Raw genomic sequence first — 23,537 nt, 5'->3', positions numbered from 1 at the left:
TTTAATAGAGCACCGGAGCAAAGCATTAACACTCCGTGAACACATGTGATCCTCACATCACTACCATCCCCTCCGGTTGTCCCGATTTACGTCACTTCGGGGCCATCGGTTCCGGACGAGCGACATGTGTATACAACTTGCGAGTAAGACCATAAACAATGAATATCATGATGAAACAATAACATGTTCAGATCTGAGTTCATGGCACTCGGGCCCTAGTGACAAGCATTAAGCATAACAAGTTGCAACAATATCATCAAAGTACCAATTATGGACACTAGGCACTATGCCCTAACAATCTTACACTATTACATGACCAATCTCATCCAATCCCTACCATCCCCTTCAGCCTACAGCAGGGGAATTACTCACACATGGATGGGGGAAACAAGGTTGGTTGATCAAGAGGCGTCGGTGGTGATGGCGGCGATGATCTCCTCCAATTCCCCGTCCCGGCGGAGTGCCGGAACGGAGACTTCTGGCTCCCGAGACGGAGTTTCGCGATGTGGCGGCGTTCTGGAGGGTTTCTGGCGACTTCCACTTCTCCCCGTGCGTTTTTAGGTCGAGGCCGATAAGTAGTCCGAAGGAGGGCGTCGGAGGCCTGCCGAGGGGGCCACACGCTAGGGCCGCGCGCCCCCCTCTTGGGCCGCGCCGCCCTAGGGTGTGGGGCCCTCGGGCCTCCACCTGACTTGCCCTTCTGGCTCCGTGAGTTTTACCGGGAAAATAGGGCCTTCTGTCAAAATTCCGAGGTTTTTCCTCGAAAGTTGGATTTCTGCACAAAAACGAGACACCGAACGGTTCTGCTGAAAACGGCGTTAGTCCGGTGTTAGTTGCATCCAAAATACACAAATTAGAGGCAAAACAACGAGCAAAAGTGTTCGGGGAAAGTAGATACGTTTTGGACGTATCGGTCCCTCGCCGAAATCATTCGAGAAAGTCTTGGAACTCGTTGTCATCTCCATCGTCGGGTTCCGGACCACGGGCACTCTCATAGATCAATTTACTGCACCGCTTCTTCCCCCTCCTCATCTCGGACGAAGGTGTCGTCCTCCATACCTCAATGTCACTTCGCAAAATTAAGAAAGCAATTGTATTTCATTCATCATGTCATGATCATATAACAGATTGCTAGATGGATAACAATTGAAATGAAGAAAGCAAGAAAACCCTAACGGACCGCCACGGCCACGGACACGGTGTCCCCCCCCCCCCTCCTCTCGCTCTTCTCTCAATGGATTCGTTTCTATTTTTTCGAGGACAAAAGGATGATGGATTTAGTTACTTCTCTTGATACTACAACACATTATTAGCACTTTGCTCTCCATCAACGAGCAATTGGCAAAAGACTACGAAAGTTTTGTCGATCAGAAGATTGTTGAAATCATGGTTTCACCCGCTCTCCCACCGCGCGCACGCACGCCCTCCGACGCCCTGCGGGCAGGGCGCACGGCGTGTGGAGATTCCCCGGCGAGCTCCACCTAGTCGCCCATGGCGGCGGCTGCACGCACGCCCTTCGACGCCGCCAGTACTGGCGTCTCCTTCCTTGTTGGCATTTCGTCGAACGGGTGGCGGGTACGCGAGGGGAGGGAGGCAGCGAGCGCCATGCCGTAGTCCACGCGCGTGCACGGGCTCCTCCCGGCGAGGCGCGCGGCGGCCAGGGAGGCGGGGCGAGGGAGGCGGTGGCGCGTGGAGCTGCGGGCTCCTCCCGACGAGGCGCTGCCGGAGGGCCGACAGGGGGGGGGGGGTTAGGAGCGCGCTCACCTGCGGGCAACGGCGCGTGGAGATGCAGGTGACGGCGCGGGCGACGGCGGCTTGGCGTGGCGCGGGGAGCTGCGGGCGATGGCGACGTCGGCGGCGCGTCGAGCTGCGGGCGATGGCGACGGTGGCGGCGCGTGGAGCTGCGGGTGACGGCGTGGCGGCTTGGTGTCTGTGGCTTCTTGGCCACGCGCGCGTATGTTAAGTACAGGGGAGGACCTTTGGTACCGGTTGGTACCACCAACCGGTACGAAATTTCGTACCGGTTGGTGGTACCAACCGGTACCAAAGGGTTTTTTTTGTTTTCTTTTTTCTTTTACTGTTTTCTTTTCTTTTCTATTTCTTTTTTCTTTTATGTTTCTTTTTTCTATTTCTTTTTCTACTGTTTCTTTTTCTTTTTCTTTTCTGTTTTTTTTTCTATTTCTTATTTTCTATTTCTTTTTCTATTTCTTATTTTCTATTTCTTATTTCTTATTTACTGTTTCTTTTTCTTTTCTTTTTCTTTTTTCTTTATGTTCATTTTTCTATTTCTTTTATGTTTCTTTTCTTTTATATTTCATTTCTATATATTTTCTATTTCTTTTTCTATTTCCGTTTGTTTTCTTTTCTATATCCTTTTTATATTTCTTTTCTATTTATTTTTTCTTTTATGTTTCTTCTTTCTTTTCTGTTTCTTTTTCTTTTCTTTTGTGTTTCTTTTCTTTTCTTTTTATTTTCTATTTCTTTTCTTTTCTATTTCTTTTCTATTCCTTTTTCTTTTTCCGTTTGTTTTCTTTTCTATTTCTTTTCTATAACCTTTTTTATATTTCTTTTATATTTCTTTTGTATATATTGTCTAATTCTTTTTCTATTTTTTTCTATATATTTTCTATTTCTATTCTTTACTCCCGCGATGACGCCGTCTGCGCGGGAATCTTTCCCGCCACGTACGACGTCGCGCGGGAAACTTTCCCGCCACGACGCCGCGCGTGGGAGAAAAAAGGCGGGAATAAAATTTTATTACGATTGAACTCTAATTAAAAGTACATAGCTTAACTGAAAATTAAAGATACATGGCCAGATTCTACTGTTGGAGTCATTCAGTCATACTCGTGCCTAGCCCTGTAGTAGTCGCCACGCTGTAGTCGTCGTAGTCGCCATCATCATCGTCGGCGGCATCGGGGTCGCGGTACTCGAACGTCGGCGGGTGAGCACGTGTGGGCTGGGACCGAGGGTAGCGCAGGCGGGGGCCACGGTAGGCCATGACGCTGCGGAGAGTCCGGCCGCGCCACCACGGCCGACGGCCGGCCTCGTTGAAGTTCGAAGGAGGCGGGCCGCCCTCCTCGTGCACGGAAAGCGCCCTCTCACGCCGATTGATGAAGAAGCTTTCCCAAGTCGGGCTGTAGTCGGGATGCCACCGGGGATTCCTCCGCTGCTCCGGCGTGAGCTCGAAGTAGTAGTGGTTCGTGATGGCCATCTCACGCGCCACACCTAGAGGGACTGGAGGGACCGGTACGCCTCCGACGCTTAGCAACCAGCCGGTCGGGACGCGGTAGCCCGGCGGGCAGGGGTAGTTCGAGGTGCAAAGCGCCTCCGCCTCCCGGGGGGTTAGAGATACGGTGGAAGCCATGGGAGAGAATGATGAGGTTTGCAGATATGAGTCCTAGATGTGATATGTAAATGGTGGCCAAGCCTACATATATAGTGAAAAAATGGCGGGAAGATAGAGGCGGGAACCGGTGGAAAGCGCGGGAAGAAAATAGGCGGGAAGGCAGAGGCAAACCTTTAGTACCGGTTGGTGGGTGCAACCGGTACTAAAGGTATTTTTCTGTCATGTAACAAAACTGTCGGTGGGATAAGGACGCGTGGGTAACATTTAGTACCGGTTGGTGGGTGCAACCGGTACTAAAGTTGTCGGCAGGATAAGGACGCCCTGCTTGATGAGATAAAGTATGTAGCGCACGACGCCCTGTCGGTGGGATAAGGACGCGTGGGCAACCTTTAGTACCGGTAGGTGGGTGCAACCGGTACTAAAGCTGTCGGCAGGATAAGGACGCCCTGCTCGATGAGATAAAGTATGTAGCGCACGACGCCCTGTCGGAGGAAGAAGAAGACAAAGTAGAAGCGGCGTCGTTCCTATAAAAGGAGCATCGATACGCCATGGGAAGCAGCTCAACAAGCCAACATGGATGGAGAGTTTCATCACCATGGATGGAGGAAAGGTTGGGAAATCTCCCGTGGCGGAACTTGTCGAAGATGCCCTTGGTGCACACGCCCTATGGCATCTTCGGAAGTTCCGCCTCGGAAAAATTTCCCTGCAAGCCCGTGAAAGACTCCATCTCCTCTAACAATGTTGGGGAAAGGGTTGGGAAATCTCCCGTGGCGGAACTTCTCGAATATGCCCTTGGTGCACATGCCCTATATATGGCATATTCGGAAGTTCCGCCTCGGAAAAATTTCCCTGCAAGCCCGTGAAAGCTACTTAACTAGTAAAACAAGCCAACCATCTCCATTGTTAATATCTTACATAGAGTAACATCATTACACAAAAGTGATTTCCATATTGAGATACACAAGTTATGATCCCTATATGTAGCTAGCTAGTCTTCTGAGTTTTCTTCGTCTCGTTTCCCTTTCTTCTTCACTGCGACGCAACCATGGACAATCTTCATTGTTTAAGATGATGCTTGGGTCAATTTTTACCTTGAAGGGTGGAATATCATCAAACTTATTATAATCTTCCGACATGTCTCGTCTTGTCCTCTACTCCCACGATGTTTCTTTTTCCTGAAAGAACTATGTGCCGCTTTGGCTCATCGTATGATGTGTCCTCTTGCCTTTCTTTTCTTTTTTTCGGTTTGCTAGACATATCCTTCACATAAAAAACCCGAGCCACTTCACTGGCTAGGACGAATGGTTCGGTGTCGTACCCTAGATTCTTGAAATCCACTGTAGTCATTCCGTCATCGCGGGTCTACTCATGCCCCGTCTTTCGGGTTGAACCATTTGCACCGGAACAAAGGGACCTTGAAATTAGGTCCATAGTCAAGTTCCCATATCTCCTCTATGTACCCATAATATGTGACCTTGTTCCCATTGCCATCTTCCGCATCAAAGCGGACACCATCTGCTTTGGTTGGTGCTCTTTTTGTCTTGGGCGAAAGTGTAAAATGTGTTCCCATTAATCTCGTACCCTTGAAAAGTCGATATAGTAGAAGATGGTTGCTTGGCCAACAAGTACAGCTGCTCGTCATCGGTGACATTCATGAGACGTGTTTGCAACCAACCGCCGAAAGTCTTCATGTGTTCTCCATCAATCCAATCTTCACGTTGCTCCGGGTATTTGGAGCGTAAGATATCCTTGTGTTCCTCTTTGTACAGAGCCACCAAGATGGAATTATGTAGAACTGTGTCGTGTGCTTGAGTGAAAGAATGTCCGTCCATACACGTTGCTGATTTCTTTCCTAGCGTGCCTTTTCCACGCAGTCTCCCCTCATAGCGCGATTCAGGAACACCGATCGGCTTAAGGTCGGGAATAAAGTCAACACAAAACTCAATGACCTCCTCTGTTCCATAGCCCTTGGAGATGCTTCCTTCGGCCTAGCACGGTTATGAACGTACTTCTTTAAGACTCCCATGAATCTCTCAAAGGGGAACATGTTGTGTAGAAATACAGGACCGAGAACGCCAATCTCTTCGACCAGGTGAACTAGGAGATGTGTCATAATATTGAAGAAGGATGGTGGGAACACGAACTCAAAGCTGACTAGACATTGGACCACATCCTCCTGTAAATTTTGTAGAGTAAGTGGATTGATCACCTTCTGAGAAATTGCATTGAGGAACGCACATAGCTTCACAATGGGTACTCGAACATTTTCCGGCAGAAGCCCCCTCAATGCAACCGGAAGTAATTGTGTCATAATCACGTGGCGGTCATGAGACTTTAGGTTTTGAAACTTTTTCTCCGACATGTTTATTATTCCCTTTATATTCGACGAGAAGCCGGACGGGACCTTGATGCTACTCGGGACTTCAAAAAGATCTCCTTCTCCTCTTTGGTAAGAGCGTAGGCCAGCGGGACCTTGATACTTCTCCGGATTCGAGGTTGTTTCCTTCGTGGATACTTTGCTTGGTCCCGCCGTGCATCCGGTGTATCTTTTGTCTTCCCATACACGCCCAAGAAGTTTAGCAGGTTCACGCAAAGATTTTTCGTCACGTGCATCACGTCGATTGCAGAGTGAACCTCTAAGAATTTCCAGTAGGGTAGCTCCCAAAATATCGACTTCTTCTTCCACATGGGTACGTGTCCGTCAACATCATGTGGAACATATTGTCCGCCGGGACCCTTTCCAAAGATCACTTTTAAATCCTTGACCATATCATATATAACTTCCCCAGTATGGCGGGTAGGCTTCGTTCGGTTATCTGCCTCACCTCCGAAATGCTTTCCTCTCTTTCTTACGTGATGGTGTTTTGGAAGAAATCGACGATGCCCCAGGTACACATTCTTGTTTCCCAAATAATTACTGTCGAGTCTCACCTAAACGAGTGTGTGCATGCATTGTATCCCTTGTTTGAGCGCCACGAAATGTTACCAAGAGCAGGCCAATCATTGATGGTTACAAATAACAACGCTCGTAGGTTAAATTCCTTTTGTTCGTGCTCATCCCACACGAGTACACCTTCGTCACGCCACAACTCTAAAAGTTCTTCAACCAATGGCCTCGGGTACACATCAATGTTGTTGTCGGGTTGCTTCGGGCCCTGGATGAGCACCGGCATCATAATGAACTTCCGCTTCATGCACAACCAAGGAGGAAGGTTATAGATACATAGAGTCACCGGCCGGGTGCTATGACTGGAGCTCTGCTCCCGAAAGGATTAAAGCCATCCGTACTTAGACCAAACTTTAAGTTCCTTGCGTCATCTGAAAATGACTTGAACTCTCTGTCGATTTTTCTCCACTCGCGACCCGTCGGCGGGGTGTCTCGGCATCACATCTTTCTTACGGTTCTCTTTGTGCCATCGCAACAACTTGGCATGCTCTTTGTTCCGGAACAAACGTTTCAACCGTGGTATTATAGGAGCATACCACATCACCTTCGCAGGAACCCTCTTCTCGGGGGTGGACTCGCCCTCAACATCGCCGGGGTCATCTCGCCCGATCTTATACCTCAATGCACTACATACCGGGCATGCATTCAAATTCTCGTACTCCCGCGGTAGAGGATGCGGTCATTGATGCATGCATGTATCTTCTGCACCTCTAATCCTAGAGGGCGGACAACCTTCTTTGCTTCGTACGTGCTAGAGGGCAACACGTTCTCCCCTGGAAGCATCTTCTTTATTATTTTCAGCAACTTTTCAAATCCCTTGTCGAAGTACCATTCTCTCGCCTTCCACTCGCAGCAATTCCGAGTGGTACCCAGCTTTTTCGACCATTTTCGCAATTTGGGTACAACAGTTTGTTGTGATTCTCTAACATTTTCTCCAACTTCAACCTCTCCTTTTCATTTCCGCAGTTCATCTTCGCATCAAGAATGGCCCGACCCAAATCGTCATCCGGGTCATCAAAAATCGGCTCATCGAAAATGGGCTCTTCTTCGACTTCGTCTTCCCCCATTCTACTATCACCGTCTTCGGTGAATAAGGGATAGTTGTCACTATCCTCTTCTTCTTCGTTGTCTTCCAATATAACCCCTCTTTATCCGTGCTTGGTCCAACAATTATAGGCTGGGCATGAAACCGTTCTCCGAGCGAGTGGACGTGAAGGGTCTTCGAGGTAGAGTAATCCTTCATATTCTTACGGGAACTACATGGACAATACATGAAACCATTCGACCGCCTGTTTGCCTCGAGTCACGTTGAGAAAATAATGCATGCCATTAATGAACTCGGGATGGCACCGGTCACCGTACATCCATTGTCGACTCATCCGCATTTTATATGTATATCAAAAATCATTAAATACACAACATCATGGATATATGAGTGACCAACTTAATTAATATTCAAGTTCATCACATAAAACTAATTGTTTTTATAAAAAAGAAGAGGGGCTCACCGAGGTGGTACCGTGCTTCGGCTAGGGGACGACGTCGGCGATCGACGGCGGTAAGGACGGGGATGATACTAATTAAAACCTACAAAACATACCATAATTTCAGCTCAAATTGCATATAAAAAAATAAAATCACTAACTTAGGCATTTCATCGAACACCTTGCTTGCACTAGAAAAATAGTACGAGTTAAAACTACCAAAAAATGAGCTAAATTAGAAACGCCGGAAGGAAGGATGATATTGCTAACCCTTGGATAGATGTATGCCGTTAATCTTGTTAAAATGGTGGAGAAAAATGAAAATTATTGGAGTGTGAGAGGTGCAAAATATTTGGAAATATGAGGGAGGAGGAGATTTGGAGAATGATATGCAGGGGCTCGGGCGGGTTGGTGCGAGCTGATATAGGGAGGACCCTTTAGTACCGGTTCCTTAGAAGAACCGGTACTAAAGGTGTAGCCCTGGCCCCACCTCAGCCTGGAATTTGGGCAGAAACCCTTTCATACCGGTTCGTAACACGAACCGGTATTAAAGGTCCATTACGAACCGGTATAAATGTCCCACCCCTGGAACCGGTATTAATAATGCCTTTCGTACCGGTTCGTAAGGGAACCGGTACTAAAGGCTTAGATGGATGAGAGGTTTTCTACTAGTGAATATTGAGAGCTAAGCGCTGTCTTAGTGGTACAGATGCTATCTTGCATTCTAGAGCAACGGGGTTGTGACCCGTCGTGACCGAATATCAACCGAGTTTCTTGTTTCTTCTATGAAAATATGCCGCCAAGGGATAGTCTGCTTGTCTCATAATCTAACACATGGAGTCACGGACACGGAACCGTCAAACCTAACAGAAAGCATGGTACTCAAAGACACCCTCTTCAGGAAGGACTCGCCGCTTGTACGTTGATGTTGCCAAGTGTAACCAAGAGGTTAAACTTGGGGTGATCACACCCGAAGTGAAGCTTGAGAGAACACCTCCAACAAGGGCATGACGTGCGTGCGTTGACGCCGCCTAATCCACCTAGAAGGCTAGACAACATGTTTGCACCAAGGGAACACACGCTCATTGTCAGCGCAAATGTCGTCATTACCACACGGAAAGAGCCATCGCCCAATCAACATAAAAAAGAGGAATCAAAAGAAGCAAATGAAGGTCGATGCCTACACTTTGCTATCGCACCGCCAGTAGGGACCAATCGACATCTCGTTTCTCCTTGACGAACTCCACCCCACCAAGCTCCAAAGGCCACACCCACCAGAATGGCGAAGACCGGTGGCAATAAGAAGTAGGGATGCACACTCTAGGCTAGACGACAACACCGAGCCCAGTACTCGGCTCAATCCTCGTCCACAACGCTTGAGGCACACATGAGAGCCACAATCTATATTGATTCGGGGAGACTTCTCCCAACCAGATCCACCTCTAACTTTCGAAACCTGGGTATGCAAGATGCCGAATGAACACTAAATTTGACCAAAATGATGATATAGATTCAAATGAATGTGAGAAGGTCATACATGTAGAGAACGTCATGTTTGTGCATGAACATTTGAAAATTAAATATGGACCAGGTCAAAAAAAATGGAAGTATGTAACTTTTTGGTCGAAAATGTTACAATGCCCGAGGAATAGTTCAAGGTCCATACCTTGTTGTCGAAGCTCCATTGTCTCTTTATTTTGTGGCAGATTTTTTTGTGGAGGCCGCACACGACTGTCTTTTTCCCGAAAATTTGTATTTGAGCAAGTCTCAAACCAATATGACTGAAAATTGTCTGAAAGTTACAAATCCGTTTTCTTGAATTTGGTATCCCGGAGGTGCATAGGTGAGTGTATATTGTTGAAATCCATACTCTCATACACTCAAATCACAACAATTAGTGGATGGATTTGGATTCAAGAAGAGGGGAACTCAGGTTGCAGCTCACACAGCCGAGAAGCTTCTCTCCCTTTTTTTTTATTTTCCCTTTCTCTGTACATATACAACTACATGCGACACCATTTTACACAACAGCCCTTCTATTGTTTCCTAATTAACTAGCATTACTAATCACCTCCACAACATATATATATTTGTGAGCCTCTTTGTCTGTACTATAAAAAAAAAAAAGCAAACCTATGTCCATCAACGTATATTACATGGAGGCGGGCATATGTACGTGATCGATAGCACGCGGGGAGCATGGGTATTGCTAGTGTACAGACGACACGATTCTGCGGATCCACAACACCGTCCGCACATGTATACATACACATACGTACGTTATGCACGTCTGCTTCCCTCTCTTTCTGCGCCACATTATCTGGCTTTGCGTACGCACGCAGCATGTGTGAAGTGTCGTGGGCGACTACTCCAGCACCATACATGTCCTGGCGATGGATCGGAATGGGGATGAATGGGAAATCCCGCGCCCATCCCCGGTTTACTCGCGCGCCCGGATCGAGCGGATCCATGGTCGAGCCGAGTGAGGTAGAGTACGTTGGTTGGTGCCGGAACCGTGCAACGATCCCGAGGCCATGCCAAGGCCAGCCCAGCCATGCATGGCAAGCTAGCTATAGCTAGGCTACGCCCCCCGGACGTCGTAGGCTCTAGCCTGCCGATCTGAATCTGAGGGCGGTACGTTCCAAGCAAAGCGAGCGAGCGTGCATGCGCGCGCGCGCCAACCACCGGCCACGCCAACGCAACTTGTAGGAACTAGTGGTTGGGGCGCCCCTTGGGGCGCCTCCTCGCCGAAGCTGTGCGTCCCAAACTCGCAATTTGATCCCACGAAAGATTGAAAGTAAAATACACTGGGTGGGTCTGACAAACAATCAATAGTAGGTCTGACAAACAATCATTCTTATTTAGTACTTAGCTTCGATTGCACAGTAAAGTTGTGTTCTGGACCAAACTGACACAAAATGTTTACTCCGCAGCACAAACTCTACATTCAGTTCTGCAAAGAAGACAATACCATGAGCACTTTACATTGTCAATGATATAAACCGAAATGAAATCATGAAGAATGCTTGAACTTTTAACTAATCTAGTACACCCTGACTCAAAGCATTACCTAGACAAAATATGCTTGCATACAAGAAATTTAGAAGGATAGCTGGACTGAGTTTCGAACTAATCTATTGCATTGTTGGTGTTGTAATCCTAATCAAATAAGACTTAAGCTCCTCATAGCAGTGATAATGCGTGTCTCCACATGGATAGTGGTACTTCTGATACAGCCTTCTCAAGCAGAAAAAGTATACATGTTATAAATTTCAGACAATAACACGGCAGGAATTCCAATTAAAATAAGCAATTAGAAAACTTATTTCTCTCTGAAATATAACAAAATTTCCTGTTGAAGTTATTAAGATTGGTTATATGTAGTTTCATAAAAGCATTTCCCACTGAAGCAAACAAGAAGTAATCATGGTTAATGGCATTAGATTATATGTTGAATTCCATAAAGAAATCTCACAGGATGCAAGATATTGTAAGGCACTTAGCAAACAGATACACATGGAAACTTACATAATCCTAATAATATAATTACAGCATTCTGGGTGGTGTATGTAGCAAGCAACCCGCAAAAACACTAAACCTGAAGTTAGTGGTAAACAACTAAACTTCAATATTTCTACACTGAAACATACTACTCTTCTAGTGGAGACACTGCATAACCTCCTCATCAAAACCTCTAATGCCAAGTCGTCAATGGTGTGATAAAAAAATACATGAACAAGTACATCAACAAATATAGCTCATACCTTCTTACTTATGAGATTGCTTCTGAAAATTATACTTAGAGTAGTTTGATCGCAGACATTCAATTCAGGCTTGTTAGCCTGAACAAAGACACAAGTGGTTATAAATTTATATTATCCTCCTAGCTTAAGTATAATGTCAACAACAGCCGTACAAATTTAAATAAATGGCAGCAGTAATGTAGACGACCAAAGTATTAAAAGCAGCATCCTGTGAATAGAAACTAAACAAGGTTAAATAAGTAATTCTTACATGACATTTGCTTTGAAGGAGCTGCCAAACTCAAACTGGAGAAAATCCAATAAGTTGGTCAGAAAGAAATTACAGGTCACTACAAATAGCTAGTCATGTCTAGATGGAAAAAATGCGAACTATTTTAACAAGACAGAAAACAATCTACATTGAGAAATTGCTGACTTAACAGGTAGTCTGCAGAACACACGCATGCAGGCAAAGAGCATACCATTGTTCAAGAAAACCGGCAATGCCCAGGCAAATGGACCCAATAAATCAAGAACATACCTCAACAATTACCTACTGATAACTTCAACGTCACGGCACCAGCGATGATTCGTGATGAAACTGCGCAAAAATTAGAGCCATAACTGAAAGAATGTAAATCAGTATAAAAACCATCTTAACAGAGCATGGTGAGTCAGCATAATTATTTAGGCACCAATAGAACTCTCCTAGGGGCTAAAATCGCAGATGCAACTTTTGGTGAAAATCACATGTTACAATTTGCGACGAGTTATGACTCAAAGAGGTATCAGCATAGTTATTTACAAATACTTTGAATGCATGCTTCACTGCAGCCATTATAACAGTTTAACAGTGGGATCAAGATACGCAACTGAATATTAGAAAGGAACACTTACCTAGCGACCATATTTTGGACTTGGAACCATATGAAATATTCGCAAGAAGTTCAAGGCAACATGTAAATGCGAGTTCCTACAAGCTTCAGAAAGAAATACAGTGTATCAAAATCATAAGAAACTTAGAACAAGAAATACGTAAGAGTAGAGCAAGAACAACTTAAAGCCAAAATTTAACCAGCCCAAAATCATCTGTTTCAGACAACAAATTCTGCACAGAAAATATTTTCATCAGCAATTTTAAGTACTTCATAGTCCAAGTATTATTTTCTCATCAATATTACAGATCATACTTTCGGAGCGTATATTTTTGTGCTTTGTAAGAAATATATTTAAATGCTGAAAACCAATACAGTACAATACAATACAATACAATACATAGTGAATACGCGGCTGCGAAACTGCTTTTTCAGTACGACAGAAATAAAGGTTGTGGGCATAACAATCTTCGCATAGTGATGAAGGACATGATTAGCATGGAAGTAGGCAAGTGCTATTAGGACCTGCACAAGGCATACTCAGAGTTTCTGCTTGCAGAAAATGGACACAAGAGTCAAAAATTTGAATAATAAAAAATTGCAGGTACTGAACATCCCATATTACAGATTAATTAACCACCTCTTCCAAGAGGTGATTGGCGTTAGACCTTTTAAGCCTCTAACCTGTACAATGAAATAAAAATAACCACAATTTCGTTACAGGTTCAAATACAATTGAGAGCTTACTTCACAAGTTACATAGATGTCTGCTCCCCTGCAGTAGCCGATCACAAAGCAGACACAACACCCCTAAAAACACCAACAAAATCATCCATTCAGGATCATACAAATCCTCCAATTGGATCAGTGAAGCATGAAGGAAGGACACAATAGCAAAGATTGCTCTCTAGACCCTGCCAATATGGCATATGCACATATAGGGCAAGCGAGGACCATGCTCACCTTATCCACCCAACAGTATTTGTACTCCACAATGTAAGGGCACCTTACGTTTGCAATGAGCTTCATCTGTAAGAACAAAGTCGTGAATTTTGCATGCTCATCGAAAGGTGGAACCATCTTTTAGCAAACAATCTAGCTTGAATAGAGGGAACAGAGGTTGTTCAGGAGTCCTATTGGTGTGCTGATCGATAGTGGGCTAGTAGGATCTTCTTCAAGACATACCTGAAACAAAGCCATGCTTCAGAGGTTAGTGACACACATCATACTGCAGAGATTCTAGATAACATCCCATACATATATATTCATGAAAAAAGTTGAATATTAATGGAAGCACACTGACCAATTTTCTCCTTTCTCGACCTCAAGCAGCGGCTTGTGCGTCACCACGTCCTCTGCCCCCTCCACGTTCACATCCAGTGCGTACCTGTGAGCACGGGAAACAAAAAAGCATGAGCGGCGCCGCCGGAAGTACAATGTGCAAGAATCGGCAGGTCAGGGAGGAGGGACTCACCGAGCGGTTGGTGAAAGTGCGCCCAGAGCATGTCCTAGAAGGCCAGCGACATATCCGCCGGGCCGGCGGCGTCAGCGTGTTGCCGGGCGAGAACCTCATTGTATTAGCAAGAGGGGAACGGACGTGACATCAAGGAGTACTCGATTGCCGCTATTCACCGGCGTGCAGCAGCAGCCCATCGTCCCCGACACGGAAAGAGAGCACCATCACCAGGCCGGCCTCCATGTCACGGCGGCGCGGCACATCTTGAGGCACAGGTTGCCCTTCTCCCGGATGACCGCCGGGGCGAGGAAAAGGGGTATTCAACGGCGTGCACCAGCAGACCATTGTCCCCGACACAGAAGTAGAGAACCATCGGCAAGCCAGCCTCCATGGCGCAGCGGCGGCACATCTGGAGGCACAGGCCATCCTTCTCCCGGATGACCGCTGGGGCGAGGAGAAGGGGATCCCCTTTTGCCGGCGCCGGGGAGGCGGCCGCTGGGGTTCTTGACCTCGTCGTCGTGGTGCTGCTGCCCGCTCGCCGCCGCTAGTCCCGGTAGCCTCTGCTCTTGCGTGCTCGCCGCCAGGAAGATTGGGACAGAAATTAGGGATTGGGAGGGAGACAGCGAGGCTGAGATGAAAGAAAAGGTTTCGGAGATTCTTTTTTCCTCGCTCGCGTGCAGTACAGTCACGCAGTACAACTGCAGTACAATTGGATCAGTACAATTTTTGCCCAGCCCATACGCGCCACCAGGTGATCGTGGATAGCCCCAGAGGCTCGCTAGACCACACGCACTTGCTTGTTCTTAATTACTCAGGCAAGGTACAAACGCAGCAGCACAAAGTTTCAACGGAACCCGTTTATAAAACTGTATTTCTGGACCGTAAAAAAGTCCAAATAAAATTTTTGTACGTAGAGGATGCATGTATGTACACGCGTGCTATTTTTCATACCCAAATTTAGAAGTATGTAGCTTATAATTAGATAAAAATTAAAAGTTTCAAATGAACATTCTAAATGAAACTCTCCCCTTCCAAAATTTGTGTAACTTAGTGGTCAGGAAACTATGTAAATTAGTGGCAAAGTAAGTTTAATTTGGTTCCGCAGTATCTAGGTTCTGAAATGCACATTAGCAGGCAAGTACATTTTTACAATCGATGATAAAAAAGAATCACGAGAAGAGATCGAGGTGACAGGTTGAAGGGGCTCCAAGCCTCCAACGAAATAGTATCCCTCCGATCAATATTACGTATCGTTGTTCGTATGTGAGGTGGTGTGTACCAATACGAGTGGCGGATGCAGAAAAAACTGCTGGGTGGACACATATCACAGTTTCATATGCGTCTAACCTTGATCTACACACATCTTAGCGTGTCTGTTCTCTCGTTTTAGCAATATATAATATGGGTCGGAGGGAGTACTACATGAACATAGTGATGTTGGTTGTGAGAGGAAAATGCATAGAAGAGAGGCGAACCCTAGGCGGCTAGGGTTGCGTCACCTCCGTCGGCGTTAGTCCGCCCCATCGCCAATGGTCTTTCGAGCCATATAGGTGCGGTGTACCGCAGCCTCTCGCCGGCGGAAGCGTTCTCGTTTCTTGGTTTAGGTTTTTTCGGTGGCTTCTTCGGGGTGGTGAGGCGTCGACGATACCCCGGCCCGAAGTCAAAATAATTAAGGTCCTTCCCGCCCTAATCTAGCTCCAGTCGCCCGCCTAGCGAGGGGGGAGGGCGCGCGCGCGGAGTCGTGTGTCCGACTGATCGATCTCCTGGACCAGGTTAGTTTTCGTGTTTGTTTTGTGTGGTTTTGGACCAGCCATGTTCTATTAGTTGCCATCACTGACTGTGGTTGCTGATCGTCTGGTGCGCTACTTATATAAGGGCTTAGCATGAGGACTTCTCTTGTGTCTACCACTACAGGCTATGCTATGGTAAGTTTTTCTCGGCTCCATTGAGGCCTAGTTCGTTTAATCCCTAGGAGGTAGGGATTGATCTGGATTAGGGCCTAGTCCTGGATGTCCAGCCCGGCGAGTTGTTTTTTCCAGCCCAGCAAAATTGCAGTGTTCGGTTACTCCCTACCGGTATTATTAGCCCAACTCATCCCATCAATTTGTACTGAGTTGATCTGGAAACTTTTCATCTCCATCTGGCCCGTGGAAAATTTTCCACGACGGGAGGAAGTAGCTAGCGAGCAAAGAAGAGGCAGGAAATGGCTGAGATCCCGTGCTTCAATCCAGGCACAGGAGAGACCTCACCCAATATGTTTTTGAAGACATGGATTAGAAGGGTTCAGCCAAAGGGGATTAAAATGGATTGGGTGACAACTCTGGATCAACCAAATCCCTATCTGGATCAGATCCAAGGTGGGATTCAATCCATTGGAAACGAACAAGGCCTGAGGGAGGCGAGGACGATGACGCACCTTCGACTTATGCGAATGTATGTAGTAGTCGCTTTAGGGCCTATTTATAACTTTTTTTTTTACTTTTGGTGTTTTTGTACTGTTGTTGATTAGTAGGTGGAATTTTTTGAATTTTTTTTCATGCTTATGCGTGCATGATCGGCGGGTATGGATGGGTGGAAAAGGATGGGTGGTGTTAATATTCCCGGCGGGCGGGGTGCGGTGGGGGTGGCGCGCGGCAGGCGCACGGAAAAGGAGGAGGAGAGGGGACGGCGCGGGCCTCCACTCTGATCGCTGGCAGCCTGCTGCTGCTCCTGCCAGTACTATATACCGGCCCGTGCTACTGCCTCTGCCACCGCCCGCTTGGTTCTCTCCCACCTCTCTATTTATACCTCCGCCTCTCTGGGCACCCCAAACCCACGATTCTCACGCTCTCCTCTCCTACCTTCTCTCACAATTCACAACCACCTCTGCATCTTCTCTCTCTCTCTCTTCTTCCTCCGGAGCCGAGCCGAATTATGGTGCCCGATCCATGGTGCGCGCGCATGCTCTCCACAGGCTTTCTTGAACTGTCAACTCGTCGGAGGATTCTCGTGCTGACTGCTGCTGAGTTTGTCCATCCAATTCTACCCTGAATTGTGGCGCTCCTGCTTTCTATCTCCGCCTGTTGATGGTTCAAGAAAGCCCATGGAAACCATGCCGCCTCCTCTTATGCGTTCTGGCCGGCGATGGGGTGTCGAATTATGCCTTTTTTCTCTGAATTATGCGTTTTCGTTTTGGATTTCGGTGTTCCCCGGCTTAATTTTGCGAGAATTCGGTTTGTCTGAATTACGCGCTTTTTTCCTCTGAATCTCGGTGTTCTGCGGGTATATCTTGCGAGATTTCAGGGAATTCTCTGTCGTTCCCTCAATTCTTAATTCCGCACGGCGACAGGGTTGTTTAATTATGCGGTAGTTTACCTGAATTATGCATTTTGTCTTCTGAATTATGCGTTTTCATCATGAATCTCGGTGCTCCGTGCCTTAATTTCGCGAGAATTACGGGAATTGTCTTTGGGAAGAGGGTCTTGAAACCGCCCACGAGATAGTACTCGCTGCTCGCGTGAATTCCGCCGTGCGCGGTGCAGAATTGCGGCGTTAATTGCCTTCTCCCGATCGAGAAAGTCCACGACAGTTACGCCAGGCATTTACTTGGCTTAAATTCGGCAAAACAGGATGGCTCCTCTCTTCTGAATTTGGCCCTTCTTAAATGCCGCCTTCAGGTGCGGTTCTGCAGTCAGGAGGTTTCCGAATTTCGCCCCTATCCGGATCTTGGTCCTCGGTTCTTGTTCCTTCGAATTGATGTGCCGAGGAATTTCTAGTACACCTCTTTTGCGGGTGCTTTTGGTTCTGCACATTTTCCCAAATTCTGAATTGCTCATTGACGCACTGTTTACGGATAATTCAGAGCAATTCGAATTGCCCCAACAAACGCCTGCTGGTCTGGAGAATTCTTCAGATCAGAGACGCGGATGATCGGTAGTAGTCTAAAGCACGCCGAGAATTCAGATCAGGAGCGGTTTCAACAGGTCTGCGCGAAGTAATGCTCAGAATTGTTTTACTCGGTTCTCCCTGTTTTTATTTCAGCTCTTCTTTGACGCACTGAAGCAATTCCCTGAATTTTACCCGTTGACAGCCCAACTACAGTTCAGAGCTCTACCACCATGGCTTCTGCTTGCTTGCAGATCATGTTTCTGCGCAACAATTCCACCCCAATTCTCCACTCAGTTGCTTAACGAAGCCAACGCAAAAAATCACGGTTTTCAAAATTCGAAATTGAGCAGCTGCAGCCTCGGTGAGCCGCCACTGGTAGATCTGCGAAGTAACCAACCTGGACCCTGACAGCCCCGCACTTGTTGTCCGCTCGCTGGCCAGAAGAGCAAAACTTTACCCCAGCCCTGACTGACAAGTGACACCCCCGATCTCCCGAAAAGACTTGAGTAGCGGCGGAATTTAGCATAAAACCAGGCCGCCACCGCAATTACTGCGGCATCCACGACAAAGCCCCTTTTCGGTTAGCCCCCACATCGCGTCCCCGTGTAAAGCAACAACCAAACAAAACAACAAACAGAAAGGCGAGCGTGCTCCCTTTTTCAGTTGGTGTTTTCTTCAGGCCAGTGTTTTCTTACGTAATATTTCGTGGCTTCAAAAGATGTGTATTATAAACAAAACGAGAAGGCAGCGTATGTGTCCTCGATCGGCAGGTGGAAACCAACGGAAAGAGAGATCTGTGCAGCGAGGAAAAGCCTCAGTGTGCACCGCACCGAAAAGCTAGCCTGCATAACCCCCCATAAAAGCATCATCATCGTGTGATGGTTCCACGTAAAAATGCTCACTCGTAGGCTATGTACAAGATGTTTAGGTGGGTGCTTCTCCAGCAGCCTACCACAAAATGGATATGAAAATTGTGCGTTTTGGTCCGTTTCGATCGGACCACGGACACGGAAATCGGTTGAATGTATCTGATTGCGTTAGGAGCAGTCCCACCGACTCGTAAAAGCACAAAAAAAAAAGGAACCATCAATCAGTGTTAGGGTGACTTCTTTTGGGCTTCTTGCCTGGCTTCTAGGTTGTGGACAGCCGAAGCTGAAAAGAAGTCTCCGATCTAGAACGACTTATTTCCACTTGAGAAGCTAGTTGATAGTGCAATTGTAGAAGCGCATCGGACCGGTTTCCGAGCTTCTACGGCTAGACAGCCGAAACGTTATAGTGAACTGCCCCTCTACTCGACGCTATTTACAATAGAATGCCACTGCACTAGAAAACGCTTCAGACTTTTAAAAGAAAAAGGGGAATTAAGGGTGTGTTCGGTTTGGGAATTAGGTGGAATGGAATGGAACCATTCCATTCCTCGGAGCCATTCTCGCGTTCGGTTCAGGGATAAGATGGAATGGAACCGTTCCTCGAACGGGAATATTCCGTCCAGATGCGGAACGCACCCGTCCGGACAAATCGGCCGGACGAGGTGGAATGTCTCGATCTGCGTGCTAATTAACCAAGTTTAGCAATAATTAATCAAGTTTAGCAGTACTAATCAAGTTTAGCAAATAATTAATCGAGTTTAGACTAATTAATCGGGTGACTAATCTCACCCATTCCATTCCATTCTCATCCCATTCCAAAACCGAACACAGGGATGGAACCGTTCCGTGACAATTTTTTTGTCCAAACCGAACACAGGGATGGAACGGTTCCGTGACAGTGAAATGGAATGGTTCCATTCCATTCCACCCCATTCCCAAACCGAACACACCCTAACAGCACAACTGCTCCCGTATCCCACGTTGCAGCCTTGCAGGGACTCCCGCATCCTGAATGTGGCGAGCTAGGGTTCCTCTCTGCCGCCGTCAGACCTCTTCGGCGCATCGCCGCCGACCCGCCACCACTCTCCATTCCGCAGCAACTACTGCGACCTCGCGTTGGCGGGCACCGGCGTCCGCGATATGCGTCAACCAGGAAGTCGCCCGCCGGCCCGCGTGGACAGTTCAGCCGCCAGGACCTCCCGTCGATCGCTGAGCAGGACCAAGGCAGGAGGCTTGCCATCTCACAGTGTCCAGCACGCGTCGCTCCCCGAGCTGTACAACCCGCGCGTTGTGGTGCTAGTTGGATGTGCAGTGTTCGTGCGCTAGCCAATTGGTAGTGTTCGTGCGCTGCTAGCTAGTGGATCTGCTAATTGATTTAGTTCTCATACTTTTTGTGATTTATTGTTAACTTATTTTCTACTAAAAGCTACCATACTTAAGGTATCATCCCTTCACTTAGGTCATATAACAAATTAAGGGATATTACAGACATTTCACAGCTGAACACAACAAATAAGCTAAAATTTCATAAGCCCAAAAGAATAGAAGAAAACAGTTTCTAGGAGCTTCTTCCCACCACAGTTTTTCCCCACCAAAATCCATAAGCTAGCTTATGCATAAGCATAAGCCCAAAAGAAGTCACCCTTAATGGTGTTGCGGCCTCAATTCCTGTCGTCGGTGGTTACCGATCCCACACACGGCCGCCGATTCGCTCTCACGGAAAAGTTGGCGCGCACACCCGGCCTTTCCCGCCTTTCAGAAAGTTTATAAATAGGCGTCGGCACCTGGCAATGAGGTCCACTGAAAACTTAGCTCACAATTGTCAAAAACCTAGCAACCATGGCCGGAAACAACCGCACCTGGAGCCGCCTAGTCGCCATGGTACAGGCCTGCTTCCCAGATGACCCTGACCCCGCCGAAGAAGGCGGTGCAACACGGCGGGGCGCGAGGCGGAGCTCGCCTCCCGGCGGCTGAGCGCTAGAGGCGACATCATGCCATACTTGGTGTAGCGATAGGATCCGCGTAGGCGTTCCACGTCAGAGCATATCATCTTTTCATGTTCGCCGTCGCGGGCGGCGCTGCGGCCACCCTAGCTCACGTTGTGCCAATCTAACCACCCCAACGTTCGTTTGGCGCCCTCCCCAACAACATGGCGATGCAGCGTGCGGATTCGGCTACCAACGCTAGAATTTAGGTGGCTGGTGCAACTGAAGGGTAGGGGAAACAACGGAAGAGGATGAGGGTTTCAACCTGCACCGCTCGCTCCGACCGGGATATACACCGGCCGATGCGGGTTGAAACCGAGACCCTAAATATGGTCTAAAAATCCATCAAAACCAAAAAGAAAATATTGGCCTAATTTTTATTTTTCGAAGGGCCTGAGGCCGATCCATTAATAAGAAGAAAAAGGAGGAGTACAAGGTTCTTGTGAAAATCGGCCGAGGTAGCCGATCAAAAGAAAGACGCCCCACATACAGCAAGCAACTGGGTGACACAAGTCACCAAACAAAACACAGAACCTCGGGCACAACCTCAGACCCTAGATAGCAACAATACAACCCGCAGCTCTCCAGGCACGGACTAATTTTTATTTTTCGCGGGCCTATGCTAGAGATGCTCTAACATGGCCATAGGGTTTTACGGCGCCCACAAAACTGCTCGTCGAGCGTCGGCGGTGGAGATGATTTTGCTCTCGAAAAAAAAAATCCTCACAGTCTCATCCATGAGTCGGTCCCATCTGCATGCTAGTGCCGCCGGTATGATCTACTGCTCCTCGGCGGCGGCTGCGTGCTGCAGCCATGCACGCCGACCGGCCCCAGCTCTGCTCCGAAAGGGCGGGAATTTCCTCCCTCGCGCGCCCACGCGTCTCGAGGAGCGGCACCGTCTGTCCATGTGCATTGCGGTTTCAGACTTTCGCATCATCCATACTTTGCGTTCAGTCGGATCTGCATCTGCAAATCCGGTGATCCATGTGAGATGGCGAGCGTTTTGGGGGAGAGATTACGGGGGAGGAGTTATAGGGATCACATGACTTGGCAATGATGGATGGATGGAGAGGGCGAGGCTGTCCTCCTGTCACGGCCGGCCCTCGCTGCCCCCACGCCGGCGCAGATCCAGACCCTTCCTGCCCCTTGAGCTGAAGGGGACCAACCAGATCTCCGCTCAGCTACAGGGCCGGCATACGGGACAAGATATTCCCCTGCCTACGCGCCTGCCTAGTGCCTCATACTGCCACGCATGAATCAAACTCTCAAATCTACAGACCAAACGACGAAGATTAACACTCACTCGCTGCAGTTCAGTGTGGTAAAGCTACCTAGTTTTTCAGTTGGCTAAACTGACGGTCAATCTAGGTTGGCACCACCCAGTACCCACACCAAGTCTGACAGATGAGTTGAGTTGGCCATCCATGCATGCAACCCCAAATGTAGTGCTCGCTTCTATCCTAAATACTTGCGGCTGATTCAATAAATCTAGGTCATATTTTAGCCTACATTTTACCTAAATCTTTTTGGACGGAAAAATAATAAAAGCATCTCTTTGGAACCTATTAATGATGTTAGGATCAATGTTCCATTCAATATTTAAACTCCACCAGAAGCTATGAGTCATAAAAATAGAAAAAAGGCAGGATTGAAATGTAATGCCTAGTTCAATCCTATGAAAATATGGGTTCTCCTTGATGGCACCAGAGAAATTTTCGATGAGATATGGCCTAATTTTCCCCCTATTACAAGATTTACACTACAAGATTTCTATAGAAATAGTTCCTATGGGATATCAACTTGTGTAGATTTTTTTTCCATAGGATTAATATCCTACACAAATCTTGTAAATCAAAATAGCCAGCTGAAAAAGATGTATCATGCATTCATTAATATTGTCCTCACATAGGACACAACTTTCACTCTCCACATGAAAGTTTTCCCAAGGGAGCCGAAATCTTGTATACCGTGTATCCTGCAATAAAAGTCAGAAGAAAAACTTGTGCTTTAGCGTAAGGATGGAAATTTTATCCACGGATCCGAGTATCCATGGATATTTGACCCGCCGAGCACGGGTTTGGAGGGCTAATTGTGTCCACGGATTTCATGGGGCGGATATCCAATAATTCATGGAGCGGGCACGGGCAGAGCTTTTGCCCCGTGGATATTCGATGGATATCCGGCAGACATGTGGGATCCACATGTCAGTGACACATGCGATTTTAACAAGGCTTAGCTACCATATTTAGGTCCATATCACCAAATCCTTAATTTAAGTCATAATGATTTTATACTCTAAATACTCACCGAAGAGCTATTCACGGATGTGCTGGTTGGGCTTCGTACGTATTGACTCTGGCTCTTCGCTGATTGCTCCGCCTCCTTGGTAATTGCTTGCCATAATTAAGGACTTAGCCAAAATCGAGCCATCTGCACATCCGTCTCCTATCGCTAAATACTTCTGGCTCCCATCCCGCACGAACGTCCGTATCCTATCGCTACTAAAATAATGTCGAAATGCTGCCAAAATATTCAAGTTAGCTTATTATTGGTGAAATGCAAGTGAAATGTTGCTGAAATGCTACTGAAATTTTATGGGCATGGATATCCATGGATATCCGGGTATGCAGCAGATTTGGATTTGGAGCGACATCCATGCCCATGGATACTTTAGTGGGCGGGGCAAAGCGAGACTGATGGATTTGGGCATGGATTTGGTATTGCTATATCCGTCCAAACCCGCTCCATAGCCATCGTGACTTTAGCGTAACACGGGACTTCCAAATCCATCTCATGTGTTTAGGTGCTTTAGCATAACACGGGACTTCCAAAATTTGTGCTGGAATAATTAGTCCCGAAATGTTCATTATCCTTATCACTGCTACAATCATAGGAGTGAGAATTTCCTCCATTCAAATGAATAAGGCATATATAAGTTTAGTTAAAAGTCCACCTCTTCTAAGTT

The sequence above is a fragment of the Lolium rigidum genome, chromosome 7 (assembly GCF_022539505.1).
Source record: "Lolium rigidum isolate FL_2022 chromosome 7, APGP_CSIRO_Lrig_0.1, whole genome shotgun sequence".
In the NCBI taxonomy this organism is placed as follows: domain Eukaryota; kingdom Viridiplantae; phylum Streptophyta; class Magnoliopsida; order Poales; family Poaceae; genus Lolium; species Lolium rigidum.
The sequence above is the reverse complement of the archived record's forward strand: the minus strand, read 5'-3'. Positions refer to the sequence as shown.